This window comes from Crocodylus siamensis, chromosome 4, assembly GCF_052110815.1.
Source record: "Crocodylus siamensis isolate JL-2025a chromosome 4, ASM5211081v1, whole genome shotgun sequence".
Taxonomy (NCBI): Eukaryota; Metazoa; Chordata; order Crocodylia; family Crocodylidae; genus Crocodylus; species Crocodylus siamensis.
The window spans coordinates 244492435-244508235 of record NC_143398.1 but is presented as its reverse complement, the minus strand read 5'-3'; positions in this window follow the sequence as shown (position 1 = coordinate 244508235).

Genomic DNA, 15801 nt, shown 5'->3' with positions numbered 1-15801 from the left:
AGCTGAGCCTGACTTGGGTGGCAAGTTGTTAATGTAATATATTGTATTCCCATGTATTAGAACAACACTTGTTAACTTAATGGATTATTACAACAGCTTTTTATAGTGCGCTGTATTATCAGGAAACATGTTAAGGGCTTTTTTGGAACTGAGAATGGAGGAGGTGGTTGGTTAATGTTGGTTTTTGAAGTATGTAATAGGAACATTATTGATCCCCCTAAATTATGGACAACATCACCTGTGCCAGCAGGAGATAGTCTTTCTATTATTGACTGATTAGTTGTGTAGTGGCACCTGGATCGTTCCTGGGCTTAGCTTTCATGGCCCCTGCAAGCATGAAGGTTTCCAAACCACGGGGGAGGACATACAGCTCCAGCAAATAGCTGCATAGCTCACCCTTCACTTGGTGACCCCCTGCATGTGAAACAGGTTGCAAACCATCTGGATATGAATGACATGGGTTGTACTGCATGGCAGTAACATCAGGGAGCCTTCGTCATGGAGCAGAGCTCTGTGGTCTTCGCCACTCTATGGAGATGGTCCCTGCCTCCAGGAGGTTACATGTCTAGATATGAGTCTGTTAAAGATCACTTTTGAAACATCTGTTTGCCATGGTAACAGAAACAAAATGCTGCCAATTAATAATACAGTCTTTGAAATTACTAGGCAACTTAAACCCTTTTCCCATTTTGCGCAGGACCATTTTGACCTCAGAAACTTGATTCCCCTAAAAAGTTGCACTGCAACACAAACCTTCTTTTATCCCCCTGCACTTAATTGACACCTAGGCCACAAATGGTGGTTTTTTAACAGAGGGTTCAAGCTTGTTTTTGAGAGCTGTTCCCAAATCTGGCCAGAGTTAATGCCTTTCTGTCACAAGAAGAAGATAGTTTTGCTGGCTGCATTCCACCAGAGAAACAAATTATATCTCAGCAGTTGTGATCTTTGACGGATGTCAGAAGTACAAACCTGGGGACAAATTTTCACTATTTGGAACATGCGCCATCATTTATGTTTGTGTAAAGTGGAGGTGAAATATGGCCAGGCTCATCTGATAATCTTTTGTGCCGGTTTTGCACTGGTATAAGTGACAAGATGCAAGCTCATGGCTTATGGTTTTTGTAACAGCCGATGAAAAAGGATGATAAATGAGAATGGCAGAAGAGCATGCCCAAAACTTGAGAGGTATAAATCCAACCCCAGGATGAAGAACAGCGATTCACCTGTTAGACTGGATGCTTCTGCCCTGTAGACGATATGACAGCACAGCAGAAAAGAGCTGCAACTTACCCGAAATAAATACTCGCCCTTAACTGACACAACGCTATTCATTCGGGGTTAATATATTTCTTTTTGTAATTCAGCAGAAACAGGGGATGCGCAAATCATTTGGGCATCAATACAACGTAAATGCATGTGATTAAATGAGGAGAGACGGATTTCAGCGCAGCTGCAACCCATAAAAGTCAACTATTACCAGAAGAGCTGACTCTCATTTTTGGCTTTATACTTAAAGTGCTGCATCTCTTTATTCACTCCTAGACCATTCCTCTAAATAGCTGGTCACTCTTTAAGCAAACCTAACTATTTAAATCAAAGACCCCATTGCTTCTCTACTGCAGAAGATACTGGGGGAATTCCCATGCCAGTTCAATCCTTCCTAGCAGACAGGTCGGAAGAGCAGGACCACATTGAAGTGACAACAAATTAATACATTAGATACTAATAAGTCAGCAGGACTGTATGGCATCCACCTGAGAGTTGTGAAGGAACTCAGAGGTGAAATTACAGAGTTGTTGGCAATGGTACGTAAGCTATTATTATAAAGAGCCTCCGTGCCAGAGGACTGGTAGGTTGCCAACATAACCCCCATGTTAAAAAGGGCTCCGGAGGTGATCCTGGGAAATACAGACCAGTGAGGCTCACTTCCATCCCTAGCAAGTTGGCAGAATGTATAAATAAGAATAAAATCAACAGTCACATAGACAAATATGAGAGTCGGCGTGGTTTTTGTAAAAGGGAAGCTCTGCCTCACCAGTCTGCTGGAGTTCTTTGAGGGTGTTAATAAGCACGTACACAAGAGGGATCCTGTTAACAATAAACTGGGTTTTCAAAAAACTTTCAGCAAGATCTTTCTGAGGATTGGAGGGAAGGTTCTTTCATGGATTGACAGCTGGTTGAAAGGAAGCAAAGGGTAGAGCTAAATGGTCATTTTTCAGGAAGGAGGACAGTCAAAAGTGGTGTCTTGCAGGGATCTACTCTGGGCCAGTTTCATTCAATGTTTTCCTTAATGACCTAGAAATGGGGGGCGGGTGCCCAGTAAAATCTCCAAGTTTGCAGATGATACTAAATTATTCAGGGTGGTCAGATCCCAAGATGACAGAGAGGAGCTGCATGATTGACCACAAGATGAATATGAGCTACCAATGTGATGCTGAAGGTGGCACAGTGAGCAAAATACTGGCTTGCATCCATAGATGCTTCTCTAGCAAATCCCAGGATGCCATCCTCCCGCTGTACTTGGCCTTGGTGAGGCCAAAACTGGAGTACTGTATCCAGTTTTCCACGATTTAAAAGGGATGTGGAGAAGCTTGAGAGAGTCCAGAGGAGAGCCATGCATGTTATCAGAGGGCAGGAAACCAGGCCTTATGATGAGAGGCTGAGAGACATGGGACTCTTTAGCCTGGAAAAACGCAGGCTCAGGGGGGAACTGGTGGCCACCTATAAGTATGTAAGGGGTGTACATCAGGATCTGGGGGAACACCTGTTCACCAGAGTGCCCCATGAGATGACAAGGTCAAATGGTCACAAATTTCTCCAAGACTGTTTCAGGATGGACATAAGGAAGAACTTCTTTACAGTCTGAGCCCCCAAGACCTGGAACAGACTGCCACCGGAGGTGGTGCAAGCACCTACTCTGGACTTCTTTAAAAGTCAACTGGACATTTATCTTGCTGGGATCCTGTGACCCCAGCCGACTTCCTGCCCCTGGGGCAGGGGCTGGACTCGATGATCTCCCGAGGTCCCTTCCAGCCCAAATGTCTATGAAACGCAGAAAGATCTCACTAAGCGAAGTGAGTGGGCAAAGAGGGAATTCTTATGGTCTAGCATGGCTAACGCCTGCTGATTTCTGTAGCCAGCAGCGTGCAAAGCTGCAACGTGGCTAGCATCATGTCCAACTCTCTCGGTCTCCCTGGCTCAAATACCCAGGTGCTCATTTACAGCTGAGTCAATTACAGGCAGGCTTTGGCTTCGGTCTGAAATGAGGCTTATACTCCTGCTTGTGAAACCGCAGCACGCTATCCTAATCGTCCTGACACCACACTTCTATTCTCACCCATGCTGTGATGTAACATCAGTGGAACTGCTTCATACTATTCCTGCAAATGGGGCTCAGTCCAGTGCTTCGAGGAAGCATGATTACACGTTGGCTGCTTTACTTTCTGGTTTATAAAGAGCATTTGGGTAGCAGAATTATGCTTCCTAATAGTTCCTCCTATAAAAGGGTTGCTGAGCTGCTTTTTGTCCAATACCTGCATGTTATCTTACATAGACAACCTGGACACATTCCCAACTGCAAGAAGAGACACAGTTAAGGTGTGTGGGAGAGGCCTAACAGTGCACTGATTTGAACTCAGCCTCAAGCTGGAGCATAGCATGACTCATGGATGTCATCTGCAAGGCATGGGCCACAGTGTAGGGGATGTATGGATCTGTTGATAGCATCCCTTGACATTGGGGCAGTGAATGGGCAGCCTCCTGCTTATAATATCTAGTGTTACATCAAGGTGTGGCAGGAAAGATAGGGAAGACTGCTCTAGACAGGTGGGCAGGCCGATGTGAGACCCGGCCCCAGGGTGGCCCCCTGTCACAATGCACAATTTGATTTCAGTCCTGGAGGGATCTCAGGCATTGCCTAACATTTCATAGGATCAGTACCGTAATAAAGGGGGGTGGACAATGTTGCATTAACCCCTGGCAGTCCTCTTTTGAATGGGTTAGTTGACTTTAACATCAGAAAGAGACAGCTGGAGTTTCTCAGACACGTTATAAGGAATGAGGAAATTGAAAGTCTGGTCATAACTGGAAAGACTGAAGAAGGAGAGATTGTGGAAGACAGAGGTTGACTTATGTCAAGAGTCTATCTAAATGGATGAAAGTATCGACACTGGAAATTCTGTACGCTTCAAAGAGAAGAGATCTGTGGAAGACCATGGTCACCAACGCCCTGTTTGGATATGGTACCTAGAGAAAGAGAGAGTTAACTTTGGTTCTTACTGGTATGAATGCATTTCACTAACAGAGAACAGCTGCTTAATTGTGGGAACTTACTGGAATTTCACAACCCCTGTAGGAAGGGTGCCCAGCGGCTAGAGAAGACACTGGAAAGCCAGGACTCCTGGGTTCTCGCTCATCCAGGACAGTTGCCTAGTAGAGTCATGTACTAGCACAGCAGAATGCCTAGATATTATCCCTCAGCAGTGTTATCTAGTGGTTAATCATAGCATCCAGGAGCCAGGCCTCCTGGGTTCTAGTCCTGGCTCAGGAAAGGCGTCAGAGCTACAGACCAGGACTGTTAGGATCTTTCCATAGCTTTACCACTGAATCACTCGCTGTGTGACTATGGAGCTACTCTCTTCCCTATTTAGTAACTCAGTTACCCAAATGTAAATCATGGGAACTAGCATATGGGGTATGAGGTGTCATTATACCTTTGGGAAACCTTTTGAGCTTCTCGGATGATGAGGGCCTATATATTATGCTCACCCACAGATGAGGAACACCGTGAAGATGGCCTAGCCCTTCACCCCGTCAGTACAAGATTCATCTCTGGCTGCTTTGCTATTCTCTTAGTCCTTGTCATCTTTCTCTTGAGATTGCATTGAGGAGAAAGAGCTTATCAGAGCTAGAGGGCATGCAACCACTTAGAGGCCATTTTTTCTGGCATTGGATCCTGGCGAGTAGAGGGTAGCTGGAGGCTGAGACAGAAAGTGGAGCTTTTTGGCTGGTACATAAATCTAACATTTCTCTGCACTTAACTTCCTCTCTGTACAATTCTCTACTGCTGTTCCCAACAGGATTTTAGCTCTGCTTAATCCTATCTGTCCTGGCTGCCTTTCTCATCTCTGATACTTTGCCAGAGTTTAGCTTCTCTACTGTGGCAACACATACAGGTCCTAATAATCCATCAAGACACAGCATTGTTCTAGGCACTGTGGACACATGCAAATCATGGTCCATGACCTGCAAAAGACCTTGCAATCTAATTATACAGTCAGGCAGGAAAATACAACCAACCCCTGGGGGTGGATGGGGACGAATCATAAGGTAAAAGTGGTAAGTTCCAAAAGATACATTTTGAGGGTCAAGCAAAAAGATTGAGAGACTTTGGTTTGGGTGTTGACACATGGGAGTGCATCTCCCATGCTTCTGAAGAGCTCAGGATGGGGACTGGTCCCGTGGGGAAGGGGAAGGAGAAAACTGCTGGACTCTGAGATGAGAGTGGAGGACCAACAAAGGGCCACTGGAGCTTCCTACCTGAAGGCGAGCATCCCAGAAGCATCTGGGGACCAGCAAATGGACCCCACACAGTCTCAGACATCATTTAAAAGCATGTGCTGGGTGCATGGCAGCCAGCTAAGAGGAAGCACGCAGGGGAAGACTGCACTGACAGGAGAGTCTGCATGCCGAGGAAGACTGGGCAAGTGGGGACAATTGGCACAGTTGGAAGTAGCTGGCAGAGAGGGCAAGGTTGTTCTAGGCACAGGAAGTCTGCTCCAGACAGCAGAGAGAAGAAAAGCAGTATAAGTCCGGTCAGTCGGAGGACTGGCCCGCAAGAGGGGCACCAGAGCAAGACTCCATCCTGAGACAACAACCATCAGTCTCACCTAAACATTTTAACCCATGGGAAGCCTTCCAATCAAAATAGGTACAATTTAAGTCGTGGCAGGACAGAATGGAGGACACCAGTCAGCTGCAGGCACCGAGAATATTTGTTGATCGTTAAGAAGGACCCGCTAGAGAGGAAGTACACTGTGGCACATCTAATTACGGCACATCAAGTAAGCCACTTTTACACACATTAATAAACACCAGCTTTCAGAGGAGAAGAGCCAACTATGGTTGTATTGCATCAGAGCAGGAGCAGCACATCCACTGCTCTATGACAGATGGCTTTATTAGGGTGGAAACATCAGAAGAAAAGATAAGTAACAGGTCTCCAGAAGCTTAGTCCAGGCAGCTGGTTTCTGAGCAAAAGAAGGGCCCCTGCAGTGCTTTGTCAGTGCTCAGCTAATGAGGGAGAGGAAGTGTGTTTCATCTTTGTTACCATGGAAAGTCATCTACAGTCCAATAAGCGATGTACAGATAATGAGTCTTGTCACACTTACATCCCTGCCTCACATGAAAAGCAGTCAGAACACCTACTGCTGATCAGAGTTACATGTATATAGCCCATGTTTTATTCACAGTCTAATGAACTGCCAGGACAGGAACTGTATTTGGGGCTGATTGCTATGCCTGGGAAAGCATCTTTATGTCCATCAGAGTTTGGGAACCCAGTTGTTAAATAACTGTGCCAACAGACTCAGAACATTATGGACACTGGAGAGTGCAAGATAGAGGAAACGCTGTGGTTCAGGGGTCACTTTTCAAGAGCACAGGGTTAGGGGCAGAAGGGAAGAGGCATCCCTCATTGAGCCTCTGAATTATTGGCTTCAGGACCTTTGGGTGAATGCGCAAACAGCTAGATTAAAACAGTTTTGCACATTCCACCCAGCTGTGATCCATTTCCCTAATCCAGGAGCATTTTCCTGACCAGAATGGAAAATTTATACACTTTGGACAAAACCTAAAGACGGGATTATCCATCCAAATATGCTTATGACCCTCCTCACAACATGCATGTGAGGTAGGGAAGCACTATACACTTGCTGTCTGCTGCTTTCTCTGTATTTTGCTACCAGCTCATTCAAGGATGAAGTTTGCTTCTTCTCGTTCTCTAAAGGTGACGTATAACCTACAAAGGTATTTGGAAGACCATCATTTTTAAAAACATACTTTGGGAAGATTAGAAAATATGGTGCTGTGGGCTTCTGAAATGGAAAAAAACCCAAAACATTCATACACAAAACCAGATCACAGGAAAGTAGGGCTAGAAGGCATCTCACAAGGTTATCTCGCTAAGCCCCCTGCTCAAGGCATGATCATCCCTAACTAAACCCTCCCATCCAAATGTCTGTCCAGCCTGCTTTTGAAAACTTCCAAGGATGGAGAGTTCACAATTTCTCTAGGTCGCTTGTTCCAATGCTTAACCACCTCCATAGTCAGAAATGTCCACCCTACATTTCTTCTGATGAAGCTTGAGGCCATTGCTCCTAGTCCTGTCCCTACAGTCACAGAGAAAAGTCTATATTCTACATGCACATGTATATGTGTATCTACACACACACACACACACACACACTGAAAACTACAGTAGGCCTTACGTTGTATAATGGCAATATGGTATGGCATTTACTTGCCTTTGCCTGACCCATGTTTGGCTATGAGAAAAAGATGCAAAGGCAATGATCAGGCCAGAGGATGTCACAAGATGTGAACCATTTCAGAAAATTCAAGAAAGGAAAATCTCACTAAAGGTCACTTAAAGTACATTTAGTGGTTAGACGAGGCTAATTTTAGACAACTTACAGCACTGAGATAGGCCAAAAATAGGTTTATGAATATTAATTAGAGTAACACCTATTAGGAATGCTTTTATATATATTTTTTGAATGATTTGGGAGGCTTTCAATATTTTAGCCAAAACATAGCGCATAAAAATCTGGGTTCATCTCAGAAGCTTTTGCTCTTCAGGCCTGAACTGTGGTCCTTGCTGAATAGCTGTCTACAGATGAACTAAGATAAAAACTGTTGTAAAACTTAATTAAAAACCTATGTGAGAGAATTTAAAGTTAATTTCTCTAAGTCTTAAAGTTACAACCCCCTCCCCCTCTCCCGACAGGCTGGCCACCTGTTAGAGGGTTTTTAAAGAAAACTTTAAGAATTAGAGAAATTAATTTTAAATTCTTTCAAGTGTTAATGATTGTGATTCATTTAGATAAATGTGCACTGTATAAATGCTTCATCAGTTGCTTGATATACCTAAGCTGTGCTGTTTAGTCATTTATATCATTTCTGTATTTTGTTATTAGATTTGCTATTAAAATTTAACTACATTTATGTTTGTGAGTATTTAATTTTGATGGGACTGGCTTTTCGAACCTTTCTTGGTTCTCAGAACATAAATGAGGGTCAACAAAACATGTTCGGCATTTCTTTTTTGTCCTGAAAACACCATTTTCAAAACATCGGGTAAAAATTCTGTCCTGCTGAAGTTTGTCTATTAACATGCATTCGTTAGACTGTGTCACTCCTCCTGAGCTGTAGTTTATTAATTTGACCAGAAATTCTGAAACCCGGTGGCTTGAGGAAGTTTCTATTTGTTACAGTGTTGCATCTGAATCTTTTTTATTGGCTTAGCTACTATTTTCAGTCCTCATAATTAAAATGTATGGAACTGCTTACCCTGCATCTCTGCTGTCATTACTCTGAATTTCTTTTCTCTCTGCCATTAGCTGTAGCGCCAGGCAAATCCAAATGTACCTCTTTCTTCCATTCGTTTCCTATGCATAAATGTATTTCAGATGGACCAGGGAGAGTCAGCTCTCGTGAAATATTTTGGGGTGATATATAATGCAGCACTTAAGGTATTAATACATTTAACACTATGCTAATGGCAGCCTGCAAGCCAATAATGCAAGTAGTAAAATCAGCATCTACCATATCTTCTTTCCTTACTACTTCTATTAACAATGGAAATTGCTTTAAAACTTTTGCAGGTTGCTATCAAGGCCTGAGGCCTGTCCCATTTTCTTTTAAGACACCATTCAAATGAGCTGGTGCTGCGGCACAGAATGAGATAAAGTGGAAAGCTGGAAGTCTGAAAGAAAGCTCAGGCGAGAAAGCAACTTGGCTCCTAGGGAACCCAATGCCCTTGGAAATCCTCAGCATAAAACCAACTGTTGAGAGAAAGAGACTTTGTCTATAAGACTCAACAAGCGTCACACAGCAGTGAAGGTGAGTAACTCTCAGAGGCACCAGTCAGGATCGGGGCCCTGTTGTGAGAGGTACTGCGGAAACATATATGACGATAGAGCCCGTGCCTTAGAGAGCTTACGATGTAGGAAAGGTGATTTTATACAAGGAGTGGGGAATAGAAGCGGGCTCATCCAACAGCCGGTGTTTGCAGTAGTTATGGGGCTAGTCACCAGCTACGGATTCACTTCTGTTAATATTGACAACTACCATGAACCACGGTCCATGTGCAGCAGCTAAGTCTGGGTATGTGATACGAGTGTAAGCAAGAAAGCGTTTAACAAACTTTGAGGTTGGCTGCTTTCTCATAGAACAGCAGGGTTGGAAGGGACCTCAGGAGGTCACCGAGTCCAGTCCTCCGCTCAAGGCAGGACCAGCCCTGACTAAGCCACCCCAGTCAAGTGTTTATTTAATCTGCTCTTAAAAATGTCCAAGGAGGGAGCAACAGTGCTTTATAAAGCAGGAGGGAATGTAAAGAAATACCTATCCCTTTGGGCCCAGATCCAAAAAATCCTAGAGGCTCTGCAATCAGGACCAATGAATCTACCTAGAGTCTGAGCTGGATCAACCAGGACTGAAGTAACTCTGACTTGCTTCCCAGACACCCTGGGCACATCTACATGTGCATTAACATGCTTTAGTCAATTCACATTTAATTTAGTGTTTCCATTACGAGGTACTAGGAAAATGCACATTAGCTTCTCTTATGCATAGATTCATAGATTGTAAGGCTTGAAGGGATCTTGGAAGATCATCAGGTCCAGCCCCCTGCACCAAGCAGGAAAGACAGCTGGGGTCAGGCGACCCCAGCAAAGTGACCATCGAGTCTCCACTTGAAGATTTTGAGGGCAGGTGATTGCACCACCTCTGGAGGGAGCTTATTCCACGGTCTGGACACTCCAACTCTGAATAAGTTTTTCCTAATGTTGAACCTGAAACAGTCTTCCAGGAGTCTGTGGCCATTACACCTGGTTTTCCTCAAGCGTGCCTGGTGAACAGTTGTTCACCGAGCCCTTGATGTACTCCCTTGACCTAGCAGCAAGCTGCTACAAGGTCCCCTCTCAGCCATTTCTTTTTCAGGCTGAAAAGTCCCAGGTCCATTGCACATTAACTAAATAGCACATTTTTTTAGTGATGCTTTAATGTGTATTAGCTTATTTTAATGTGTATTAACTAAAAAGCATGGTTTTTTAAGTGATGCTTTAATGCGCATTAAAATAGGCAAATGTACATTAAAGCATATGTGTAGACACACCTACTAATTCCCACTGATGAATGCAAAGCCACTAACTCCCAGGCCTCCAGCCTTTTATAATGGGCTTGGGGGAACTGCTTAATCTCCTGCAGCCATTCCAGCCTGCAACCCTTGGCACTTAAGGCAGGTTTCTAATCAGAGGGAAAGAATTAACCCTCTCTCTGCCAAGAAGCATGGTAACTCCTTTCAGAAAATGGGACTACAATATTGTGAGATGTTTTAGCCTCTCTTTGTATAGAGGGCAAAGGACACCTGATACAAAGCCCTTGAGCAGACATTTGCTCAGCTTCCTTTATCTGTCCCATTCTGTAGATACCTGTTGAAGAACATGGTGTTTTTTGTTTTTGTTTTTTTTTAGGAGCGCGTATATGGTAGGAAACCCAGAGACTGAAATGCCAAGAATTAACTCACAGTTATTTACCTGTGGTCTTATCTGGCCCATCAAAGTCACTGGAAGACTTAAGATTTCAGCAGGAGCAGAAACAAGCCCTGAGTCCATTTTTTTACAGTGTGAGAAATAAGACAGGCTATGAATGTATTGGCAGAGCTGTGCTCAGAAGGGTAGGGAGGGAGGGGAGGATGGAAAGGGGGGAAGAGGAGTTGGCCAACTGCATGAAAAACAAAGCACTCCATCACTGGTTTACTATGAATTGGCTAACAAGAAAAGGTGACAAATCGTCTTGGTTTCTGGCACCTGGTAAAATATTATCCTTTTTTGCCAGCAAAACAGAGCATTTACCAGAGAAAAACCTGTAGCTGTTTATAAAATGCAAGAAGTTTTATAGAAAGTAAAAGAATGTTTTGTTTTCAAGGGCATTCACTTGGAACAAGACAATCCAAGAACCCCTTTCTCTCAGATTTCTACTTTTGTTTTGGACCTCTGATTGGGTAGTCTGTTCTCATTCTCTGTTTGATTTTATTTTGTTTGGAAGGTAACATGAGCTACTTATTATGGGATTTAAAAATGAGTACGGGTTATTTTTGTAAAATATGCTTCTTCAGGTGGTATGTTTAGATCTATAAATATATATAAGAATGTATAACATTTTTCCAGAGGAGCAAAATATTAATCTATATGAGGCCTATGACAAAAGTCAGAGCTTTATAGTAGACTGAAATAACTAAAAAGTATAAACAATTTCCTGTTAGGGATGCTTGAAAATGTTCTCTGTGAAGTATTTTTGGTGGAAATCTGGAGTTTTGTTTAAACAAGTTATGTTAAAATTCACCTGAGTTTTCAAATTAAAAACCCAACACTTCTTGAAAAAATGCATTAAATTTCTGATTTTCAAGGTTTGACTTTGGAGGAAAGTGCAAAGTTTTTCATAGGGGAAAAAATGATTTAATTCATTGCTGAAAATTTTCCATGAATAAACCATGCATTTTCCAACCAGTTGTCCTCACAGTTTCCCATCCAACATAAATCTTGACTAATCCAGAATATCTTTCTTATTCCAAAAACAACATGCACACATAAAACAGCATTCAGTTAAAAGACTGACAAAAGACAGCCGAGGTGAATACTGATATAGCTGCAGTATTTTAAAAATTAAAGTGTGTTATCATAGAAAATAATTGATTTTATATATGCACCATGTTTGGCTCAAATGAATACTAAATCTGTTTACAAAATATATTGTGTCAGGGCCCTGCTCAAGCTGCTGACTTACTGGGTGGCTGGTGATCAGTGCAAGCCCAGGGAAAATAAAAAGCATGTGGCCCTGCTTGAGGGGACATGTGCCCAGCTGTTCTGGGTTAGCCTAGGGCCAGGTGGCTGGGCTGCAGTCCAACCGGCTGGTGCCACGCTGGCTGGAGGAAGCACACTGATTTGCCTGGATCCCAGAGAAACAAAGCTAAAAACCAGACCAAAGAAAGAAGACAAGGGGTGTGCCAGGACTCAAGGGAAAAACCAACATGTTCCTCCTCCTGAGCAATTTAAGTTCAGTTACTTTTTTCTGTTGTAATCCTTTGAAGCAAAGGCACAAGCACCATCCTGAGCAAGATTGAACCACACATCATGCCTACAAGAAGAGGAGCCAAGCAGAGGCCAGGTCCAACATAAACATGTGAGTGGAAAGGGATGGGGTGTAGGGGAGGAGGTGCCCCACAAAAACTGACACAGACTCAACTACGCTAAGACCAGCAAGTGATCACAGGTACCACTTCCTCATAATTAACCATTCATTGTATAGAAACAAGTCATAGCAGATGAAAAGAGGGAGGTGCATCATGACCTGGTGAACAGGGCTTGCACACTGGCTATTGGCAGCTTCTCTGGGTGTGTACCTGTCATGGATATCCACTGAGTTGTGCCTCTATTGAAAGCAATGGAAAAAGAGCTCCCATTTGTCTTCAGAAGTGGATGCATTGGCTTCTCATTCAGGAGTCATTTGAGATTGAAAGAAAAGTCCCAAGCTGGTCAACAGGTTTCTATACTTAGTTTCACTGCTGCCAACTTGCCATGGAGAGGTGGCTCCATTTCTAAGTGGTAGTTTATATTTCACCCACTTTCTGGCCATCTCTGTAACACTTCCATGCAGTTGATGCTTCAGCACAGTTTACAACCTGAATGAGCACAAGGAGACTGAATATGCATTTGGAAGGCTGCTATGAATGTAGACCTGCAGAATGTGGTCATCCAAACTGAAATTTAGCTGGGACATCTGGGCATAACTTATGAAAAATTCATTGAGATTGGCAGGGCCCAGAGTTGACCAGCCCTTTGATGAATGCAACTATCTCCTCCAAAAGAGGACATGAGATACATGAAATGCATTTGAGGTTTTTAGCAGCAAGCATTCTATTTTGCCCTAAAGAAAAGTACAAATTATTTATCTAAGTGCCTGGTACTTAGCAGTTTCAGCCACTCCAGGGGGTACCTAAAAAACCCAACAATCTGATCATTTCAGCTTCCAAGTCATAGAGGATAAAGCATTTAAAATCAAAACACCAAGGGAAACACTAGAACGGTTTATGAGTCAGAATTCCCCATTGGAATCTGAAATGCTTGAGTTTTTGTTCACATTTCATACATGATGAAAGGAGGTATTTTTGGACTGATTTGCCAGGGAACTGTTTGTCTTAACAGCTCCAAGAAAAGAGACCGGGTTCTTAAAAGACCATTTTCCTCTTTGGACTTGTCAGAAACTTGGAATTTGTAGTGGCTGGGCCATGCTGTGGGCCTGGATCACAGCAACTCACCTCTGGTGCCCATGGTGGGGATAAAACAAGGGGACTCTTGGAAGCGGGGAGAATGCAAGGTCCAAAGTCACCTTTATCCTTCTTGTGTTCTGGCACCATGTAGCTCCCTGACAAGCCCCCTGAGAGCAGGGTCGTAGCTACAGGGCTCTCCAACCACCTGCCTTCTGCAAGCAAACCACCCCCTATGTTAGGAACCCACTGCAAAAATGGCCTCTCTCTAATCATTGTAGATTGGGATTCTTTGGTGGGCCTGGTGCCCACCTCTGATCCAACCAATCTATTCTGGGGGGTGGAGAGCCAAGGTATCACAGCATCCTCATATCAGCTGAACAGGAGACATTGGTGTGCCTTTATTGCATCTGGGCTGCACTGGTAGGAGCGTTGCCAGCAGATGGATAGAAGTGATTCCTTCCCCCTTTTCAGCATTGGGAAGGCCACATCTGGAGTCCTGTGTCCAGCTGTGGGCCCCCCACTACAGAAAGGATGTGGACACTTTGGAGAGAGTCCGGGGGAGGGCAACAAAAATAGTTGGAGAGTTGGGGGCATGACTGGTGAGGAGAGTCTGAGGGAACTGGGCTAATTTAGTCTGCAGAAGGGAAGACTGAGGGAGATTGAATAGCAGCCTTCACCTCCCTGCAGGGGGGTTGAAAAGAGGATGGAGCTGGGCTGTTCTCAGTGGGGGCAGATGAGCAATGGGCTCAAGTTGCAGCAAGGGAAGTTGAGGTTCGATATTAGGAAAAAGGTTCTCATGAGGACGGTGGTGAAGCACTGGAGCAGGTTACCCAGAGAGGTGGTGGAGTCTCCATCCTTGGAGGTGTTTAAGACCTGGATAGACAAAGCCTTGTCTGGGATGATATAGGTGGGGCTGGTCCTGCTTGGAGCAGGGGGTTGCACTAGATGTGACCTCTTGAGCTCCCTTCAATCCTCATTTTCTATGATTCTGTGACTCTACCTTTCACCCTGGACATAGAGCATAGGACATTTTCAGGGGTCATTTTAAGCCTTCACAATCACAGCTGACTAAATATAAGCCCATGCTGGCTCTCTGCAGCTCTCAAGGCTGCTGTGGAAAACTAAGGCACACCCACCTCCTCCTCCGTCTGAGAGGCAAGAGTTTTGTTGAGTGGGTGGTGGTTCCTGTGGAGTTTCCTCACCACCGTAGCTCCAGTCTTGGTGCATAAAGAGCAGGAGGCAGATGCAGGTGTATCATAATGGGCCTTAGTGAGAACAGACTGAAAGGAGTACTGGGACTGGAAGCTGGTTCCTGTCCTTTCCATGGGAACTGCAAGCAATTTTGCAATGGCAACCCACCTGTGTCTCATCTTGCAGCCATGCTGCGTGTGGGGTTACCACTCCAGTGGGCTGTTGGCCACACAACCTCTTCCAACAAAGGGTTGAAATCCAGATCTATATTTTGGCTAGGTTCTTGGCCCCACGGTCTGATGGCATGAGCTGCTCAAGCAGTGGAAAGCTGAAGGAAAGCTGATATGGGGAAACTTTGAATGCTTTGGATTTGGTCCAACCAAGCCTTGGCTACCTGCTGCATCCCTTTGACGTAAGGAGATGTGATAAGGGGGTGTGTATGGTTGCAGATCTGTTGGGAGCTAAACTGATCCAAGCCACACTCAGCGCTGGGAAAGAGAAGAGAGGTGCAATAATAGTGTGCCCAGATGACCTATTCAGTGGTATCCAGTACTTTAAACAGCATCATCAGATATGCTTTATACTAATAGAAGTGTTCACTGACCAAAAATACACCCTATGTGTCCCGTGGCCAAGCCGATGTGACCACAGAAGCACTGAGCCAAATTTTGTGTAAACCTGAAGCCACGGCATTGAAACCTATACTGGGGAGCTCTTCTGGCATAGTCAGGCTCACACCCAACAGCTAGTATAACACAGCAGCTTGCCTACTTTTTGTCTTTTCTAATTAGACTGTAAGCCTGTGAGCTCACAGACCTTTTAGCTATGTGTATGTACAGCCCCTAGCACAATGCAGCCCTGTTCGTGTTTGCAGCAGTGCCTTCTAGATGGAAAGCAACATCATCATTTGTACTTTTACCACCTTTTAATGTACTATAACCTGTTAGAAAAGGAATAGCTGTAGGCTCTTCCTGGCTCGATTATTATCTCTCAATATTTGCAGCAAACCACACAAATCCAAGGCCTGGAAAACCATTTACATTTGCAGTAGAACATCCTGTGCT